The sequence below is a fragment of the Aegilops tauschii genome, chromosome 4, assembly GCF_002575655.3.
Source record: "Aegilops tauschii subsp. strangulata cultivar AL8/78 chromosome 4, Aet v6.0, whole genome shotgun sequence".
In the NCBI taxonomy this organism is placed as follows: Eukaryota; Viridiplantae; Streptophyta; class Magnoliopsida; order Poales; family Poaceae; genus Aegilops; species Aegilops tauschii.
The window spans coordinates 144349862-144365334 of record NC_053038.3 but is presented as its reverse complement, the minus strand read 5'-3'; positions in this window follow the sequence as shown (position 1 = coordinate 144365334).

Below are 15473 nucleotides of genomic sequence, written 5' to 3'. Positions count from 1 at the left end.
CAAAAGAGTTACTTGCAGTCGTAGTTTAGGATAGCCACCAAGTCAAAGCTGGCTTGCTGCAGTTAAACTCCACGACCCCCTTTATTGATACCGATGCATATGTAGATAGTTTTGATGTAAGTCTTGCTGGGCACATTTGTACTCATGTTTGCCTATTTTATGTTTTGCAGAGAGACGTTAGTCTCGCTAGTAGCTCCGTGTGGAATTCACCGTTTAGCTTGATACCTCAGCTACGATCTTGTACCCTCGGCAGGATCTGGTAGATAGTCAGGCTTCTCAGCCTTTTTCATTTGTAGATGTCTGTACTCAGACATGTTAAGCTTCCGCATGTGGTTGACTTGTATGCTCTGAATGTTGGGTCATGAGACCCATGTTTGTAATATCTCGCTCCTCGGAGCCTATTGAATAAATACTTTGAGTCGTAGAGTTTTGTTGTGATGCCATGTTGTATTTACACATATCGAGCATATTCTGTGTATGATTGAAATGCTTGGTATGTGTGGGGTCCGACAACCTAGTTGTTTATCCTTGGTAGCCTCTCTTATGGGGAAATGTAGTCTTGTGCTTCCATGAGCCATAGTAGTCCGCTACAGCCCGGTTCACCGGAGTCCTGCTAGCCCAGCACTACTGCTCTGGAACACTTGACTGGCCGGCATGTGATTCACTTCGTTCATGTGTCTGTCCCTTTGGGGAAATATCACGCGGTGACATCCGAGTCCTGTTAGCCCAGTGCTACAGCCCGGATCCGCACGCTGCTGACCGACATGCTCGATGTTGATTCATTTATGCATGTCCCCGTAAGTTAGTGCCACTTTGGGTTCACGACTAGTCATGTCGGCCCGGGTTCTCTGTCATATGGATGCTAGCGACACTATCATATACGTGAGCCAAAAGGCGCAAACGGTCCCGGGCCAGGTAAGGCGACACCCGTGGGAATGCCGTGCGTGAGGCTGCAAAGTGATATGAGGTGTTACATGCTAGATCGGTGTTACTTAGAATTGGGGTCCTGACACTAGTCAAAAACGTTTCGTACTCAGATCTGGGTGGTACGTCCAGCGAGCCCCAAAATGGACTTTTGCAGTGGTAAGCAAATATCTCTAGAGGTATGGTAAAAGGATTGTCATACAGTTTAAACGACACCCTAGACTCACGAGGTTGAAATCGAAATTCTTTAGTAAATGATTATGTGAGGCTGAGATGTTGGTTGCACTTATCTGCTAGGTAGGGACCGAGCTTGGTCTTGTGAACATATTTCTCAAATTCTTCTTTAATACACGTACTCACCATAAAATTGTTGCATGGCCATAGGCAGGATTTGGTAGCTGCTTCTTGTATCGAACTTGCACTTGGTTCAACATAAGACCGACGCACTGAGTCCTTGCTAGATGATGCCTTCAAAGACCTCCTCCTCAAAGAACTCCTAAAGAAACTAATCTTATTCCTATGAACAAAATTCTGAAATTTTTAGTCCACAATTTTTTTCTCAACATAACTTCACAAGATTGATAGCAACTACTCATAAGCATACATAGAGGCTATATTGAGCATTCAAACTACTTAGAACTCTAAGAATTCAACATGCAATCTCATCTACAGCAGCACCAAGAGTAGCTAATTATTCAAAATATAAACCACTAAAGCAAAAACTAATTGGACCAATGGAGGAGTCACATACCAAGTAGCAATCCCCCAAAACAGTTTTGGAAACGGTGCTTCGAGCAAAGAGATCGAAGTCCACGGGTTTGAGAGCAAGAACACGAGAGAGAGAGAGAGAGAGAGAGCAATGGTGAATATTTTATGGAGGTAGGTGATGACATGGGCTAAAGAGATAAGTGAGGGGGCCACGTGGGGACCACAACCCACCAGAGCGCGCCTATAGCGACCCGACCCAAATGGATCAAGTCTCTGTGCTTAAGTGTCATCCCTGGATCGGTATGCTGACACACACAGTACTCGAGAATTTATAACAGAGTTCAATCACATGTAAAAAGTAACAAGCGCAAGTTCGGTCCATATTTGGCTGGTGGAGGCTCTAAGTTTAATTTTGCATAAAGTTGTGGAGTCCATATTGCGGAAATAACAACAAAGTTGTGGAGTCCCAACAACACCAACGGCAAAGTTGAGTGTAGACATCAAAACCCTAATGTATCACTTACTCGTCGTATGATTCCTGCAACACGAGATGTTGCAGCCATGTAGGCCAGTACATTGAATGTACTGGCAATTTCACACCATAGAATAATAACGAAAATATCTATCTCTATATGCATATTTGGCTGGTGGAGGCTCTAAGTTTAATTTTGCATAAAGCAAATTTTTCCCTGCAACAAAGGAATAAGTTTTATTTTACTACCAAGTTTATGCCATTATTGAGAAGGTTCCTCCAACTTAGTGCCAAATTTCCAAAGTTAACCCAATACATTAATAAAGTAACGTGATGAGATCAACCAATAAATTCACTTCTAGATACTCAAATGTTTCCACAACCGGGGACACGTCTAATGATGATTAGTTTGTACACTCTGCAGAGGTTTGCGCACTTTTCCCCACAAGAATCGTTCTCCTCCATTGAATTCCTTGCACTGCCTGATGTTTGAGAATAGGATGATCGAGACATAGTCTTTCCGAAGAGGTCCTTAACCGATAGATAGGCCGGTACACGTACAATTCCCCTACATCTGCTAGCTTATCATGGAAAGGTTTCCCCCAACTTACTCATCTATGCCAGAGCCCATAGTGGCTTGTGGCTGCACACGGAAGTTTCTAGGCATGAAATATCAAATGATCCCTTTGAGCCTGGGTGGCATTCCATAGGGTTATCTCACGGGTCCTTCGGGATCCCCTTGGGCAAGCACTGGTTTCTCCAGCTGCCCGGGCAAGCCACTGGTTTCTCCAGGGTGCCCCTAACATTCCACCGAGAGTTGTGTTAATGTGGCCACCTTAAAATTACCCTTAATTATTATTTCTCTCATAACTTGCATGAATCTCACCTACCAATCCCCGTCTACAAGCATGGCTAAGCAATATATGACATAATGGATAATCCCAGGGTGTTTCAAGGATCATAGGTTCCTACCTCATGAACTACATAGCAATCCCACAATTCCCAATCCTACTCATGCAAATTTGTAAGGGTGAACTAATGCATAGTAAAAACTGGGCATAGCAAAGTATGATCAAGGTGTGAACTTGCGTTGTACTATTGATGAAGATTCCTCGCACTCATAATTTTGGTAGTTCTACTCGTCAAACTCCGATCAATCTATCGTAAGCAAGCACATAAGCAATCACTCAAATATCCAAAAGAACGTAGAAAATACTTCGGAAAACATGAAAACTATCAAATAAATCTTCTAGACAGAAACATATTTTTTTAACAGTAGCAAAATTATGTAATTTTGATCTTAGCAGAAAGTATATGTCAAGAGCTCTGATTTACAAAAAGAATCAACTAAATTGGAGTTATAAAACTCAAGTTATAGCCAAAACAAGTTTAAATTCAAATCTAATCTAATTCAAATTTTAAAATTTCAAAAAGTTGATTTCATAAGTTCTCTGGATATATGAGATCATGATTAAGAGTTTGGCGTTGGTTTCACTGAATTTGAACGAAGGGTTAAAAAGTTGTGAGGGTTTGAAAATCAGGGGCTAATCTGTAAAAGAAAAGATCTACACCTAGGTCCCTGGCCACGTGGCGCAAAACTACAGGCTGAAAACCGTTCGCTGCGGGGCTAAAATAGCAAAGGTACACTAATTAGCGCATACCGGTTAGAGAACAAATAAAAAAACTAGATCTAATCTAGACCGTCTAAACCGAATCGGACGGTGATGGGCCGAGCGGCTTACTGCGGCGGCTGAAGTCGCCGAAGTTGGAGAAGACGGCGGCGGGCGGCTCGGCTTCTGATAGGGCGGTGACTCCAGGGTCGGCGGCGACGGCGGAGTAGATGGGGAGGTGCGGTGTGGAGTGGCGCGTCCGATGGTGGTGGCGGCGTCGGTCGACGGCGGCGGTGAAGCGCGGGGCAAGGCGGCAAAGTTGTGGCGGTGGCGGTACTCCGGCGAGTTCATGTGGGAGCTGAGAGGGGTTTCGGGTGCTGTGTATTTGAGGGAAAATGAGGTCGGGGTCGAGGGGTATATAAATAGGGGCTTCTTGCTCGAGGGGATAGGCGGGAGTAGAGTCCCGAGAGGACTCGGCGTTGGCCGGTGTCGGCATATAGGAGCAGGACTCCTGCTGCCTTGCGGGAGGTGGAAGAACGGCGTGACAGGTGGGGTCCACCTGTCAGCGAGTGGGAGCGGGCAGGAGAGAGAGAGAACGGTGGTGGCGTATCGCTTCGGCGGAAGAGGCAGGCTGCAGGCTTAAAGGCTAGTTGGGCCGGCTGGCTAGCGGTCGGCCTGAGCGGCGGATTTTTTTTCTTTTTTCTTTTTTGAATAAGTAAAAGAGTAAATGTCAGCAAAGAAAAATAAAGATAATTTTTTCCTAGACAAGAAATATATCAAAATTATTAGAATAAAACGAACAAAAATATGAACTATTTTCAGAGGCAATAAATTACTTTAAGAAAACATTTTTTAATAACCTCAAATTGGAGCCGAATTTGATTTTCAAATCTTTTACAAATATTTTATTTTTGTTTTCTTCTTCCAAATTATTTTCAAATCTTCTCTGAATATTGAAGGGTCAAGTTCCTTCACTCAAGTATTTTATATTCAGAGAATTTTGTGTTGATTTGAAATTCCAACAGAGGAGAGAAAAACTTCAAATAAATTTTGATAGCGGTACTCATTACTCCCCACTCTATTTCATAAATTTTGAAGAAGTCCTATTATCTTCTCTCCTTGAAAATCCTTGAGTGCCATAAAGCTTTTGAGTTGAATTATTTCAAATGGAATTCTAGGGAAACCCAAAAGCAAAAATGAAAGTTCGAGAAAGTCCTTTTATTCCCTCTCATTTAAATTTCAAAAAGTTTCAAATTCCTCTCAATTTCACACAACAAATCACACAAGCAATCATTATCACTTAATTAATATAACATTCCAAAATTTAGAATTTTGGGTTGTTACAAACCTACGACCTTAAAATGAATCTCGCCCTCGAGATTCGGAGAGGCTAGCAAGAAATAGGTTAGGTTCGGGATTTCCTTTAAATCCATCGATTGTCACGAAGGTCTGGGGTGCTACCACCCTTAGAAACATGGTTACAGTTCAATGAAAATCTCATATACTCCATCCTTATTGTTGATAGGGCCAGTCTTCTGAGATTCTCGGGAAAATTCCTACTCTGGGCTTTTCCGTTAGTGGCACAACCTTTTCCTCAATCCTTGGGTCCTTTAATCTTGGTAAGGTTCTTCCGAGACTGGGTCTCCTTAGTTGATAGGTGTGGCACCAATACTTAACAACTATCGATATCTCATGGTGGTCATCAATTTATGGTTTCTCCTGCAGGAAATGGGTCTGGGTTTCATTCTCACCGTATGACCTACGGTTGGCAATAACTGCCTTGTACAAGGGAAAATTGTCATACCATTCTAAGGTTCAATCAAGGTTTTTATATCGTCGTCTCTCTACTATGGGTAAGTCACTCAGATTTACCATCCCATATAGCAGAGGCAAATAATAAGAGTAAGTCGGCATGGTGATCAATCCATTCCGCACCCAAATCATTACCTTGTATATGGTTTAGTGAATCTTGGATTCTAACACTCGGTCATCCTCACAAGCATTGCAGAATTTCTCTTGTCGACGAACTAAGTTCGGATAACTCCATAGATTTTGCAAGCCAAACAAATATCTATCGTTCCTTCACAACTCTCAGGTTTTGCGTAACTCCTATAAGATCGTCCATTGATAAAGTTGTAACTTCTTCCAGGGTTTTTCCTTCAGCAAGAGTGTGCTTGCTTCTTGTCCGGTCCTGGAGCCTGTGGGTTATGGCCCATCTCATCACTTGTAAATCTTGAACTCATCATCGGGTTGTAAGTGATCATTATTCCAACATCCAGCTTCCTAGCATTCTTAAATCCATCCAATTGTACTGTCTCCCTTCCTTCTATTGGTACAAAACTAAGATGTAATTACTCAGACGCATCATTGAGTGGTCCATTCCAACGTCTGACATAGCTAACGACTAGCTCTTGTATTCGGTAACGGTGTTGGGCTCTACCACCCATAAAATGAATAGACACTCGTTTCTTCAAAATCTTATTCCATGTATCATGATTTCACTCATTGCCTATATTGTAACAACTCATAAAATCCAAATCAATACCAATGATGCTCACTTTATTGATACTCAAATTATTATAATCTCCTGCATTTCCATTACATGCCTCAACTCAACACCTCAATATACAAAGAAATTTTCCCACTACTACTATATTTCTTTTTATACTCAATTATTTAGCACAAGTCTCCTTCTCATTGGGACAATCTCTAGCAAAGTGCCCTGCTTCATTTCCACGGAAACATATTACTTTTGACAAGTCTCGAGGTTTCCTTGTGACTACATAGCCTCCTTGGGTACTCGGCTTCCTTTTTGGGCAACCGCTAAAGTAGTGCCCTGGATCTTTGCACCCGAAACATGTGATATGACTCAGGTCCTTCTTTGTAGAAATTGGGTTGTTCTGGGGATACATTCTATTTCTCTTGCTGGATTTTTCAGTACCAATCAGGGCTTAGATTTCTTGTGGGTCATACTCTACTTCCATTGTCGGCAATTCTACGAGATCCTCCTTTGGATAATTTTGGGAGATGTGTCCTTCTTCTCCACATGAATAACATGACTTTGTGCAAAGTTTAATTGGGTCTTCTTCGGGTGTGTCCTCAACATCCTCCTTCATCACAGGTTCTTCTAAAATTTCCACAAGAGATCCTTTCATTGCTTCCTGCCTCTGTCGGATAGTTCGTTGTACCTTGGGATAAATGTGACACTGAGCAAGGTAGTGGGTAGTCCCTTCACACAAGAAACAAGTAATATGCCTAGTTGGGCATTCTACAATTGGGTGACTTTCTTCACAATGAGGGCATTCATCCTTGTGTTCTTTATGGTTGTGTCCTACTTCTCCACAAAGCTTGCATGCACAAGGTTTCTTCATATCATTTCCATAAGACTTCAGTTTTTGGGGCACAAGACGAGACCTTATGAGAGTCAACTTAAATTCTTCGCAAGTGATTTCTCCTTGCATCCATTGATAGCTTGATACACACTCAATCAAGTAGCGACACTTTTTTCAAAGTACTGAAGAACATGCTGGGCCATATCCTTTCTGGCTATAGTGTTATTCTTCATGTGATCTTCCATGTTCTCAATCCATTGGTCCGTCTCCAGTTGACTCATCGATCCAGGAAATATGAGGTCATCTCCATATACATTCTAGTGGGTCAAATGGTCTTGGGTAAGGACAAGATAAGATTGGAGAGAGTGGGGGAAAGGTACCCATACCAACAAAAGACACCACAGCTAAAAATATGGAATAACTCCACACAATCATTCAGTTCAATCAATCCTATAGTACAACCACCCACATGAGTTGGTATGGTCAGATACTCAAATCGCAAAACGCTTATCTTTATTCACTCATGGTGGGCTATAGCTAGATTAGCTTCTTCATGTCCTGGTTCATGTCTCCGCTGGCTGCTTCCGATCGTGCTTGATCTTCTCAAGTTCTTCTTCCAGATCATCTCTATTGATGCAAAGTTTCTTGTGACGTCCTTAAATATCTTGGAGTTGCGTTTGAAGCTTCTGGATTTCAACATCCTTGTCATGAACCATGGTCCTACTATCCTTCAGTTCCTCATGAATCTTTGGTATCTTGAGGTTTTGCTCCTCCAGCTTGGCTACTTTCAACTTCTGGGTTCTGAGCTCTTTACGAACTGCTTCCTTGTCGAATAAGGCTTCCAGAAGGTCCATCCAAAAATTCTTCATGTAATACTCCAGATCCTGGTGATACACCAGCTGAGGTGAAAACTGCATCTTTTGCTCGTTCGTCAAGGCGATAGGTGCTCCATTAGCCTTCTGCCATCCAATCCTTTCAAAGAAATGCATGCTTAACTCAGCATGGTGACAATAGCACAAGGGAGCGATAGCATCATGGATTGTCGTGTTTATGCCCATGTCTCTGCCATGATGTAACACCCACGATGCGGCTATATCTCCCACGTGTCGAGGCACGACCTAGAGGCATAACTGCATTGTGGTTTTGTCGCAAGAAGGGTCATCTTCACACAATCCCATGTAATGAACAAGAATGGGATAAAGAGTTGGCTTACAATCACCACTTCACACAATACATAAATAAATCATACATCAATCAGAGTACACACATAGGTCCGACTACGGAACCAAAAGAAAAGATGACAACCCCAAATGCTAGATCCCCGATCGTCCCAACTGGGCTCCACTACTGATCATTAGGAAATGAAACATAGTAACGACCACGTTCCTCGTCGAACTCCCACTTGAGCTCGGTTGCGTCCTCTGCACTGGCATTGTCGGCACCTGCAACTGTTTTGGTAGAATCTGTGAGTCACGAGGACTCAGCAATCTCACACCCGCAAGATCAAGACTATTTAAGCTTATAGGAAAGGATGGTGTAATGAGGTGGGCTGTAGCAGGCCCTAAGCATATATGGTGGCTAACATACGCAAATGAGAGCGAGAAGAGAAGCAACGCAACGGTCGCGAAGCTAGAAATTATCAAGAAGTGATCCTGAACACCTACTTACGTCAAACATAACCCCAAAAGCCGTGTTCTCTTCCCGGACTCTGCCGAAAAGAGACCATCATGGCTACACACACGGTTGATGCGTTTTAATTAAGTCGAGTGTCAAGTTCTCTACAACCGGATATTAACAAATTCCCATCTGCCACATAACCGTGGGCACGACTTTCGAAAGATAAATACCCTGCAGGGGTGTCCCAACTTAGCCCATTATAAGCTCTCACGGTCAACGAAGGATATTCCTTCTCCCGGGAAGACCCGATCAGTCTCGGAATCCCGGTTTACAAGACATTTCGACAATGGTAAAACAAGACCAGCAAGACCACCCGCTGTGCCGACAAATCCTGATAGGAGCTGCACATATCTCGTTCTCAGGGCACACCGGATAAGTTAAGCGTACAGGTACCGACGTAACCCAAGTTGCCAAGGGATGGTCCCGCACGATGCTCTAGTTTGGACCAACACTCAGAGGAGCACTGGCCCCGGGGGTTAAAATAAAGATGACCCTTGAGTCTGCAGAACCCAAGCGAAAAAGGCTTAGGTGGCAAATGTTAAAACCAAGGTTGGGCCTTGCTGGAGGAGTTTTATTCAAAGCAAACTATCAAGGGGGTCCCATAAATCACCGAACCGCGTAAGGAACCCAAAATCAAGGAACATAACATCGGTATGCCGGAAACTAGGGCGGCAAGAGTGGAACAAAACACCAGGCATAAGGCCGAGCCTTCCACCCTTTACCAAGTATATAGGTGCATTAATTAAAAATAAGAGATATTGTGATATCCCAACATATCCATGTTCCAACATTGAACAAACTTCATCTTCACCTGCAACTAGCAACGCTATAAGAGGAGCTGAGCAAAAGCGGTAACATAGCCAAACAACGGTTTCCTAGGAAAGGTGGGTTAGAGGCTTGACATGGCAATCTGGGAGGCATGATATAACAAGTGGTAGGTAGCGCGGCAAACAAATAGAGCGAACAACTAGCAAGCAAAGATAGAAGTGATTTCGAGGGTATGGTCATCTTGCCTGAGATCCCGCAAGGAAGAAGAACGAATCCATGAAGAACACAAACGGATGTAGTCGAACGAATCCTCACAACTCCGGAACGAAACCGAAGGTAACGAGAGAAGCAACCCAGAAAGAAACAAACAACATAGTAAACAACCACCACATACACATGGCATGATGCACAAACAAGTATGATGCATGTCCGATTTCACGAGGCATGGCAAAATGCAACAAACAATACTACAAATAAAGTGGAGCTCAATATGCAACGAGTTGCATATTGAAAAAACACCACATCAATTATTTAGTTCTCTCTCGGTTATGTACCCAACAATATTAAATGTTTATTAACATGGCAAGAGGTGAGGCATAAGAAAACTACCTATCTAGGCAAGTTTAAATGAGGCCGGAACAACGAACAACAATTCCGGAAAATCCTCATGTGCATATTTTGGTTATGGTACTGTTCTGCCCTAAACACTATTTTAATGTTGTTAAACAGCAAAATAAAGTGCACCATGTTAAACTAGGCATTTTTCTACCCCATTTACATATATGATTTATTTAAATCTGAGCTACGGTTATTTAGTTATGAAACAAATCATTTTAACATGGCATTTATACAAAATTAAACAAACAGCAAGTTTAAACATTTTAAACAGGGGTGAAAGTTGCATATTATGAAACTAGATAGAATTCTAAGCATTTTACATATATAAGTTGTTTTAATCCGATGCATGGTGGATGAGGTATTATAGGCATGAAGACTAGGGACTTTCTGCCAAACAGTAAATCCTGGGGTAATAGCTAAATTCACAGATCTGGAAAAAAAACCTACACGGGCCGAAACTGAAACTGGAGCAGACCCAACGGTAAAAAAAACAAGAGGCGCTGGGGGTGGCCTCACCATGGGCCTTGGCCCGGTCGGTGGAGAGGTGAGGCCGGCAGGGGGCTGCGTTGGGCCGGCTGCGGGACGCGGCCAGGAGGGCGTTGGAGGCGGGCGCTCCTGTTGGGCGAAGCAGAGGAAGCACAGCGCTGGCAGCAGGTCGAGGCAGGGGCCAGGCGCGGTGGCAGCTTGGTCTCCGGCGGCGGAGCGGCGACCTGGAGGCAGGGACGAGGCCGGGGTGCAGGGACTCGTCGGATCTGACGGAGACAGCGACGAACGGAGCAGAGCCACGGCGGGAACTGCAAGGCCATGACGGGGAAAAATTCAGAGAAGATACAGAGGGAGGAAAAGAAATAGAATGAGAGGAGAAGGGGTGCGCGCGGCGGAGGAGCTCACCGGCGGCTTGGCTGCTCTGGGCAGGGCTCGAGTAGCTCCACGGGGAGAGGAGATCCAGGGGAGGCGGAGCTCGACGTGGAGGCCTACGGTGGCTTCCATGGCGCGGGGAGCACCTGTACAGAGAAGAGAGAGGATGGATGAGAGGCAGAGGAAGCCACGGGAGGGAGGAGGAACAAGGGAGAGAGCGACGACGCTCATCTGTTGGTTCAGCGGCGGCCGGCGGGGCGCTGAGCTGTTTGCTCGGGGACGAGCACGGGAGGCAGGGAGCTGGGGCGTTGCGGGAACGAGAGGAGAGGTGCTCGGGGACGCGGGGGCTGCTGATGTTGTCGCCGGTGGCGTGGACGGGCAAGGCGACGGAGAGGCGCTCGGTGCTCACGATCCATTCAGGACCGAGCAGAGGAGGGAAGAGGAGGATCGAGCAGAGGAGGGAAAAGGAGGCACGGCCTCGGGCGCTGGTTGGAGGGAGATGGATCTGGGAGGATCCCGAGGTTGGATTTGAGTGTGGCGGCGGCGGAGGAGGAATTTTAGGGAGTTGGTCTAGGGTTTGTCCAAATAGGCATGTGGGTGGACTAGATGTAGACTATATATATGGAAAAGGAGGGGAGTTGGATCATCCGATCAAAATTCGACGGTCGAGGATAGATAGGCTAGGAAAGTCTAAATAAGAAACGGAGATGTTTTATGGATGTTTGGTGATGATCCGGACCAAACGGTGATAACTGAGCGGGTCGGGTTCGGGACAGGTTTCGGACGCGCGCGAGAAGGGGTTTTGTGCATTGTGCAGAGAGGCTCAGATGGTTGGACAACAAAAAAACGGTTGGTCTCGAAGGGACAACGAAGGCAACAGGGAGAAGCGGGAACTACGAACGGACCACGAGTTTAAGAAAACCTGCGGATGCAATGCGGATGATGTGATGATGAATGCAGCAAATAAATAAATACACACAACGACAACGAAGAACATTGAAGGCTTCTGGAGCATCGGCCTTGGGGCGTTACACATGAGCTATCATTGCATAGTTGATATCTCTTGTCTTTGGGTTTTCTTGACGACCAAAAACCTGAGTCTTGACGCTCCATGTTCCGGTCATTCTCTGACACACCTTGATCTAAGGTATCGGCAACTTCTATAGTCTAACAAGTTCCATAAGGGCTGGACCACAGGGGACGTTTTCATAGTGTTGTCTTTGGTTCAAGGTAGAGCTCTTCATCTATAATTTTGAAGCCAGTGGTTCTTTATTATGAAATTGCAGAAGAGAACGAGAATAACTTAAGTGGATCCTATCAGATCCTTCCAAGTCACTTCACTCTAGGAATTCTTCAGAGCCTTCAAATTCCCTGAGTCTTTGGAGTCTTCAACATTTGTAGTTTCAATTACTCTACCGCACGGTAAAATCCTCTTTATTGCGAAGTGGTCTTAGTTGTCCGATATCTTGTTCTTCTCAGAGTGGTCTCATCAGTTGAATCTTCGCATGGTCAAAAGGGAAAAAGGGGTATAGTCTAACTATTTGAGATGAGAGGAAATATTTGGAAAGGCTTAGTAAAGATGAGAGTTAAGGGTTCTCTTTTAAAGATAAAGTTTTAGAGAAATTATTTCCTATGGGCTTGCCATTTTCTAGGGGTCACGTCCTAAAGTCAACATGTGCTCTAATACCATCTTGTAGTGACCCGACCCAAATGGATCAAGTCTCTGTGCTTAAGTGTCATCCCTGGATCGGTATGCTGACACACACAGTACTCGAGGATTTATAACAGAGTTCAATCACATGTAAAAAGTAACGTAAATACTATTACCTCAGTCCATATAGCGGAAATACAACAAAGTTGTGGAGTCCCAACAACGCCAACGGCAAAGTTGAGTGTAGACATCATAACCCTAACGTATCACTTACTCGTCATATGATTACTGCAACATGAGATGTTGCAGCCATGTAGGTCAGTACATTGAATGTACTGGCAACTTCACACCATAGAATAATAACGAAAATATCTATCTCTATATGCATATTTGGCTGGTGGAGGCTCTAAGTTTAATTTTGCATAAAGCAAATTTTTTCCTGCAACAAAGGAATAAGTTTTATTTTACTACCAAGTTTATGCCATTATTGAGAAGGTTCCTCCAACTCAGTCCCAAATTTCCAAAGTTAACCCAATACATTAATAAAGTAACGTGATGACTATTACCTCAGTCCATATAGCGGAAGTAACAACAAAGTTGTGGAGTCCCAACAACACCAACGGCAAAGTTGAGTGTAGACATCGTGACCCTAACGTATCACTTACTCGTCGTATATAGGGTATCACTTACTCGTCGTATGATTCCTGCCACATGAGACGTTGCAGCCATGTAGGTCAGTACATTGAATGTACTGGCAATTTTACACCATAGAATAATAATGAAAATATCTATCTCTATATGCATATTTGGCTCGTGGAGGCTCTAAGTTTAATTTTGCATAAAGAAAATGTTTCCCTACAACAAAGGAATAAATTTTATTTTACTACCAAGATTATGCCATTATTGAGAAGGTTCCTCCAACTCAATCCCAAAATTCCAAAGTTAACCGAATACATTAATAAAGCAACGTGATGAGATCAACCAATAAATTAACTTCTAGATACTCAAATTTGTCCATAACCGGGGACACGCCTAATCACGATTAGTTTGTACACTCCACAGAGGTTTGCGCACTTTGCCTAATGTTTGAGAATCGGATGATCGAGACATAGTCTTTCCAAAGAGGTTCCCTCAACCGATAGATAGGCCGGTACACCTACAATTCCCCTACATCTGCTAGCCTATCATGGAAAGGTTTCCCACAACTTACTCAACTACGCCAGAGCCCATAATGGTTTGTGGCTGCACACGGAAGTTTCTAGGCATGAAATATCATATGATCCCTTTGAGCCTGGGTGGCATTCAATAGGGTGATCTCACGAGTCCCCCGGGATCCCCTTGGGAAAGCATTGTTTCCCCAGGTGCTCAGGCCAGCCACTAGTTTCTCCAGGGTGCCCCTACCATTCCACCCAGAGTTGTGTTAATGTGGCCACCTTAAAGTTACCCTTAATTATTTTTTCTCTCATAACTTGCATGAACCTCACATACCAATCCCCGTCTACAAGCATGGCTAAGCAATATATGACATAACGAATAATCCCAGGGTGTTTCTAGGATCATAGGTTCCTACCTCATAAACTACATAGCAATCCCACAATTCCCAATCCTACTCATTCAAATTTGTAATGGTGAACTCATGCATAGTAAAAACTAGGTATAGCAAAGTATGATCAAGGTGTGAACTTGCCTTATACTGTTGATGTAGATTCTTCGCACTCATAATTCTAGTAGTTCTACTCGTCACACTCCGATCAATCTATTGTAAGGAAGCACATAAGCAATCACTCAAAGATCCAAAAGAACGAAGAAAATACTTCGGAAAACTTCAAAACCATCAAATAAAGCTTCTAGACAGAAACATATTTTTAACAGTAGCAAAATTATTTCATTTTGATCTTAACAGAAAGTACATGTCAAGAGCTTCTATTTGCAAAAAGAATCAACTAAATTGGAGCTATAAAACTCAAGTTATAGCCAAAACAAGTTTAAATTCAAATCTGATCTTCAAATTTCAAAATTTAAAAAAGTTGATTTCATAAGTTCTCTGCATAGTTGAGATCATGATTAAGAATTTGGCGTTGGTTTCACTGAATTTGGACGAAGGGTTAAAAAGTTGTGAGGGTTTTAAAATCAGGCGCTAATCTGCAAAAGAAAAGATCTACACCTAGGACCCTGGCCACGTGGCGCAAAACTACAGGCTGAAAACCGTTCGTTGCGGGCTAAAACAGCGAATGTTCACTAATTAGCGCATACCGGTTTGAGAAGTAATAAAAAACTAGATCTAATCTGGACCGTCTAAACCGAATCGGATGGCGAGGAGCGGAGCGGCTTACTGTGGCGACTGAAGTCACCGGAGTTGGAGAAGACGGCGGCGGGCGGCTCAGCTTGGGACGGGGCAGCGACACCGGGGGTTGGCGGTGACGGTGGAGTAGATGGGGAGGTGCGGCGCGGAGTGGCGCATCCGATGGTGGGGGTGGCGTCGGTTGTCCGCGGCGGTGAAGCACGGGGCAAGGCGCCGAAGCTACGGCGGTGGCGAAACTCCAGCGAGTTCGTGTGGGAGCTGCGAGGGGTTTCGAGTGTTGCGTATTTGGGGGAAAACGAGGCCAGGGTCGAGGGGTATTTAAAGAGGGGCTTCTTGCTCGAGGGGATAGGTAGGAGGAGAGTCCCGAGCGGACTCGGCGTCGGCATACAAGAGCAGGACTCCTGCTGCCTTGCGGGAGGAGGAAGAATGGCCTGACAAGTGGGGTCCACCTATCGGCGCGTGCGAGTAGGCGGGAGAGAGAGAACAGTGGCGGCGTACCACTTCGGTGGAAGAGGCAGGCCGCGGGCTTAAAGTCCAGTTGGGCTGGCTGGCT